Here is a 6997-nt window from a genome sequence, read left to right as displayed (position 1 = left end):
TTTCTTAGAGAAGTAAAGAAATCTGCAGTTCATATAAGTATTTGTAAAGTAAAACAACTTTAGATTTTTTTGCCTAAAAAATTCACTCTCTTATTTGAGAAGAGGTTATAACATATGTATGCCATTTGATTGATTTACAAGTGAGAAAGTTCTGTTTTCCCTAAATATTCTGCCTGGAGAGAGCTTGGAAAAGCCAAGACTGAAGCAACTGTGAATGGTGGAAAGAAAGCATTCTCTTCAGCATCACTTTCGTCTAAATACTAATTTGCTGAGGAAATTGGTAGCCTAGAACCCTAAGGTTATAGTTTCAGTTTCTGGATCTGGTAAATGGGATTATAATCTCAAGTTCCTCACAGGGTTATTGTGAGAAAAAAATATGTTAACATATTGAGTGACTGGCTCATTGTCACTCAACAGACACTTAGTAAATGTTGATTTACACCAATCAAGATTTATCAACACTGGACATTTAGTTAGCTGGTGAGAGAAGCCACAGGACCGTGAGAAAATATTACAAAGTATCCGCTGTGATTGCTTAACACACTTACTGGGACTTACACACCCACATGACAGCTCTGAGAGGGCACATGTAGAGCCCAGTAATGATGTCCTCACTCTGGACATCTTCGATTCTTCACTTTTCAAGTTGCCCTCAGAATACATTTTCTTACTTACATTTTGTGACTGATGTTATTTAGTATCAATATTATTTACCTAGCTGACTCTCCACCTTTCTCATCAGGCTTAGATCTCAATGACTTTGAGTGGGTCCAAGAGTCTAATTCAACCTTGAAAGAATAATATGTATATTTTTTTCAATGTGATGCAGGGCCTGAAGGTGACATTGAAAGAGCAGCTCCAAAAATGCTGTGATTGGCTGCAATGAATATGATTGTTAGACTATCAGCCTGGCTCTTCAGGAAGCCAAGAAGATACAAACCACTGACGGTGATTCTTGAATCAACTAGCCAAGAATGGCTCCTGGCTGCTCAGGATCTAAGCACAGCAGTGGGCCATGGCCAGGCTGTGGCATCTTGTGCTGAGCTGAGGCCAGGAATGTGGCATTCTAGAGCTTCAGAGGATCTCTCAAAGTCCCCTGTTCTGACTATTTTAGCTGAGATATGCCTGGATTTATACTTCTGATCCAGTTCAAGCTCTCTATCTTACTGTTGTCAGTTTGCTCACACTTCTCAGGCTGCTTCCACTCAGAAAATAATACAGTTCCATGATGATCATAGAAAAGTTATTATGTTTAATCTTTCTGAGCCTCAGCTTCTTCACAGGGAAAATAGAGGTAGTAAAAGTACATTTTAGTAGGATTGTTGTAAGATTACATAAAGTAGTGAAAATAAAGGGCTTAATGGAGTAATTGGCACATAGTAAACTCTCAGTAAATGATGGAGCTATTATTATTATTATTCCTAGCAGCAAATATGGCTCATCCTACCTCAGTGTCCAGCTCAATGACTTGGAACGTCAGCTCAATTAAAGGCCTGTCCCTCTTAGATTTACCCAAGAGTTGATGCTGAACAACTATTCTGGGGCAGGGAACCTTTTACAAAATGTCTGCAGTTCCGATGATGGGAAAAGACACAGGCATGAAGGCACCAAGTTAGTTGGATAAATCGAATATATACATTTAAGTATGTGGCTTTTTAAAAAAATGTTCATGGGCCTTTACACATGCATTTGCTATGGAAATATGGTTTTGGTTTTCATGACTCTGAACCCATTATCCATTTCAAGAATAACAATAATAATGGTAGTAGTAATAATAATAATAATAGCTAACATTTGCTGAAAATTACTAGGGGCACTACAAAAACCCTTTGAAGTGGGATGTGTACCTGGCTTGGCGTGACTATAGTGAACAAAGTATTGAAGCAAAAAGAACAGATCTAGCCCCTCTCCTTATTTTTAACTCAGCTCTCCCCACCTACTCTCCACCCACGCCCCTTACCATTCTGGTGTTCCCTAATATATAAGACATCATTAAATTCTAACTGCCGATATTCTCCTCCCACTGGTAAAGTATAGGTACAAAAGCTTTTATTCACACATCAACAAATATTTATGAAATTCCTGCTCTGCGGCATTGGTCAAAGGACTGAAATAGAACATTCCTTCACAGATCACCTAGTCCAGAGGCCTCAGAGCGTCTCCCATGTCCACTGCCCTGGCCAGTTGACTCTGTTACAGTGAATAATCTTTTCAGCTAAACTGCCCATGTGTCAGTTTTTACATGTTTTAATAAGGACAACACTTGTCCTGTTTTATAGCTTATGTGAAAGTACAGCGTTCAGGCCAGGCGTGGTGCTCACGCCTGTAATCCCAGCACTTTGGGAAGCAGAGGGGGGCAGATTACTGAAGTGGTGAAACTTTGTCTCCAAAAAAAATACAAAAATTAGCTGGGTGTGGTGGCTTGCTCCTGTAATCCCAGCTACTTGGGGGACTGAGGTGGGAGGACTGCTTGAGCCCAGGAGGTTGAGGCAACAGTGCGCTGAGATCGCACCTCTGCACTCTAGCCTGGGTGACAGGAGTGAGGCACTGTCTCAAACAAACAAACAAAAAAAAGTATAGAGTTCATTAAAGCAAAAGTTCATGTTCACTGATTGGTAGCTACACTACGATCTTTGTCTTTAGTGTTGTTTGTTGGTCTTTGATATTTCCCAGGCAAGGTGTGGAAAAGGGTGGAGTAGCTCTAGGGAAGTACTGCTAGAAAAGCCAGCTGGAAAGCATGCAGTTCCTGATGGGGCTTTGTGACACAGTGTTTCAGCTCCTGTGTTTTTGGTCTCAGGTTCCTGCAGCCTAACACAATTTGTAATCATTCAGGAGGTGTGTCACTTGGGATTGTTATTGTGTCACCAGGAAAAATATAACTGAGATTGCTGCAGGCTAGTCACCCTTCAAAGGCAAATGAAAGAATGAAAATTCCTCTCTGACAGCTTTTTAAAATAAGGGACTTTTAACTCTGTGTAGTCCACAATTCAACTTGTGGCAAGTATGCCATTATTTTTAAGTGTGGTTTGTTCTAAAGATGCTTACTGCCAATAAGAAGTTTAGGTTGCTGGTGGAGCTTCTGTTTTAATGTAGACTATTTGATGTTAGTGGTTTTGTTTTTCAACTTTCTAGGTAAAAGCACCACAAATAATGCAACTGTAATGTAAAGAAAAGGCAAAATTTTAATACTTTGTTGAAGCATATTGGAAATGTCTCTTCTAAAGGGGTAAGACAGCTTAAGAATTGGTTTTTCCTAGAGAACAAAATGAGGTTCCACTCACAGGACATGAATTTGGCAGCCTTGCAGTTTCTTACCCTAAGTAAAACACCACTGATAACTGCTCCAGTCCTCAAAGACTGGAGAAAACTGACAGCTTTACAGAAATGATAGAGTATCTAACACAACTTTTCTTTATCCATTAACTCGAGGAAGAAAAAACATATAAGGAAGAAAAATACCTATTTTCCTGGTCACCCAACATACCCGTTATTTCCCTTTGTCAAGTGTTAAATATTTTGTAATGAAAATCTATTTTTACAAATAAGGGGAAGGAAATGTAGAGGAGAGAGAGAGGTAGGGAGGAAGATATGGAACGGGAAAAAGGGAAGGAGGGAGAGGGAGAGAAGGTGATGTGTCTCTTGCCAGTATTTCTATGTTCTTAGTATTTTCATTAGGTTTTCTCCTGATAAGCATTCTGTCTCATTCAGGAAATATATTACACTGAAGGAGCTTTTTCATTTCACTCTCCCGAGTCTTGGTTTCTTTATCCTTTAATGATGATAATGCTTGTTCTGTTTCAGAGTGAAGGTGTTGGGATTAATTGTATATTATAGATAAAAATGTTTTGAACTCTCCCAGAGAGACACAGCACAAGGTATTCCTATTGTCATGATCACGAAAGAGACTCTGTACTTTGCTCTTACTGCTTCTTAGCTTCCCAGTGTCTAGACAAAGTATAAGCTTAATGACAGATGTAAAATAATAGAACTGCACAGCAACTCAATGCTTGTCTCATTGAGCCTCTTCTTTTGTATGGAATTGGAGAGTGGGGCTTAGAGTCATTAAAAAACTTTGGGGGGTTGCCACACTTCACAGTCAGTTTCCTTAACTGGGAGGGGATTTCAAGGTTATACAGTTAATTCTTCTCTATATATGCCTATTTTCTTTATGGCTTGAACTATTTAAACTTGAACTACAGTTTTGATTCTGAAGTTTCTAAAATTGGCATCTCTATTTCTGACCAGTATGTTCTCCAGTCTCATACTTCTATTTGTTCTCACAATGTCAGCAATTGGGTAACTGTATTACCTTTTTATTTTTTGAGGGGGTGGGGCAGTGGCACAATCTTGGTTCACTGCAACCTCTGCCTCCTGGGTTCAAGCGATTCTCATGCCTTAGCCTCCAAGAGTAGCTGGGATTACAGGCGCGGGCCACCATGCCTGGCTAATTTTTTATTTCTAGTAGGGACGGGGTTTCACCTTGTTGGCCAGGCTGCTCTTGAACTTCTGGCCTCAAGTGATCTGCCTGCCTCGGCCTCCCAAAGTGCTGGGATTACAGGTGTGAGCCACCGCGCCCGGCCAGATAACTGTATTGCTTTTAATGGCAAGAACCGCAATTACTTTTGCACCAACCGAACAGTTTAATAGAGCTTCCATAATAAATACCACAAACTGGGTGGCTTAAAACAACATAAATGTATTCTCTCACAGTTCTGGATAACAGAAGTCTGAAATCCAGGTATCAGTGTCCCTTTGAGGTCTCTGGGAGACTGTCCTTCCCTGCCTCTTCTTAGCTTCTGGTTGTTGTGGATGGTCTTCGCTGCTCCTGGGCTTACTGCAGCGTTGCTCCAGTCTCTGCCTCCATCCTCACATAGCCTCTTTCCCTGTGTGTGTCTTTGTGTCTCCAAATCTTAGGAAGGTATCAGTCCCCTCCTTAGAAAGATATCAGCTGGGCACAGTGGCTCACGCCTGTAATCCCAGCATTTTGGGAGGCTGAGGAGGGGAATCATGAAGTCAAGAGTTTGAGACCAGCCTGACCAACATGGTGAAACTCCATGTCTACTAAAAATACAAAAATTAGCCGGGCGTGGTGGCACACACCTGTAATCCCAGCTACTTAGGAGGCTGAGGCAGGAGAATCGCTTGAACCCGGGAGGCGAAGGTTGCAGTGAGCCGAGATCATGCCACTGCACTCCAGCCTGGGTGACAGAGCAAGACTCTGTCTTAAAAAAAAAAAAAGGAAAATATCAGTCATTGGATCTAGGGCCCATCCTGACCTAGTACAATCTCCTTTTAATTTCATTACATCTGCAAAGACCCTATTTCCAAATGTAACCATATTCACAGGTACCTGGGGTTAGGGCTTCAACTATCTTTCTGAGGGACAGAACTTAAACCACAACAATGACCTATTCTTATATTAAAATCAACATGGCTAAAATCAACCTCATTACAGTCTTTTAAAATTGACTACATTTCTGTCTATAGCACCACTAGTCCTGAAGTCTTCTAATTTATTTAAGAAACAGAGATAATTTTCAAATCTTCTGTCACACTTATGCTCCATATTTAATTTGTCTTGAAGTTCACTTGTTTGTTCTTTGAAATATCTGTTAATGTCTTGTACCTTTCATTGTTACTCCATCTCTTGTGGTCCAAATTTTCAGTTCCAAGTTATGACTGTTGATTCTAGTGTCTCCCTTGCATAGTCCCTTCCTACTCAAAGTATGTGCAAGTGCCAAGAGCATTAGTATCAGCTATAAGCTTAGAGCAATAAAGAATTGTTGTTCCACCACAGACCCGAGTCTCATTTGGAATCAGAATCTGTATTAAGATCACTAGGTAATATTCATTAAAGTTGAAAACTCTAATGTGTATCAGAGTAACACTGATGACCACTTAATATTTGCCAAATGCCCAATATGTTGGACATTTTTACAGTTGCTTCAAATTCTGTCCCTATCCAGATTCATTACATGAATTAAATCATACATGTAAAATGAAATACCATGTCAGAATAGTAACAAAATTAACAATGGTGTTTAAGATCATTAAATAACTGGAAAAACATGCAGGATATGTTGCTAATTTAAAAATGTAGGTTTTGTTATTGTTTTTAAGAGACAGAGTCTCTCCCTGTTGCCCAGGCTGGAGTACGGTGGCACAAATATAGCTCACTGTAACCTCAAACTCCTGGCCTCAAGTGATTTTCTTCCCTTGACCTCCCAAAGTTCTGGGATTACAGACTTAAGCCACTATGCCTGGCCCCCAAAAACATATTTTTTTTTTTTTTTTTTTTTTTTGAGACTCTGTTGCCCAGGCTGGAGTGCACTGGTGTGATCCTGGCTCACTGCAACCTCTGCCTCCCAGGTTCAAGTGATTCTTCTGCCTCACCCTCCTGAGTAGCTGGGACTACAGACATGCACCACCACGCCGAGCTAATTTTTGCATTTTTAGTAGAGACGGGGTTTCACCACGTTGGCCAGGATGGTCTCTATCTCTTGACCTTGTGATCCGCCTGCCTCAGCCTCCCAAAGTGCTGGGATTACAGGCGTGAGCCACCACGCCACACCAAAAAAACGTAGGTTTTAAAGGACCCACGGTGCCATATTTTGGATACATATATATACATAAGACCAGTGGAATAATGGACAGTATTAGTGCACATTTCTTGTGCTGTTGATTTGGATGAGTCATCTCCATTATGATTTACTTCCTACAGTGAACACATATGAGTTTTGTAATGATGAGAAAAAAAGTTATCATTAAAAAAATCCTAGCTTCTATCCTGTCTATCCACATTTTTATCCCTCTACTTTTTAAGATGCATTTGCTGTGTTTGGAATTTGATAGGACTTCAAATGATAACTGAAGAGGGAGAGGCTTTCAACCTACAGTGGAACCACTCATTATTGCAAGTCACCAAGGGAAAAATTGTAAATATATGATAAACTACAACTAGGAGCAGAAGAGGAAGTGAGGGAGACAAGCTGTGTCT

The sequence above is a fragment of the Rhinopithecus roxellana genome, chromosome 12, assembly GCF_007565055.1.
Source record: "Rhinopithecus roxellana isolate Shanxi Qingling chromosome 12, ASM756505v1, whole genome shotgun sequence".
Classification (NCBI taxonomy): domain Eukaryota; kingdom Metazoa; phylum Chordata; class Mammalia; order Primates; family Cercopithecidae; genus Rhinopithecus; species Rhinopithecus roxellana.
This window is presented reverse-complemented; position numbering follows the sequence as displayed.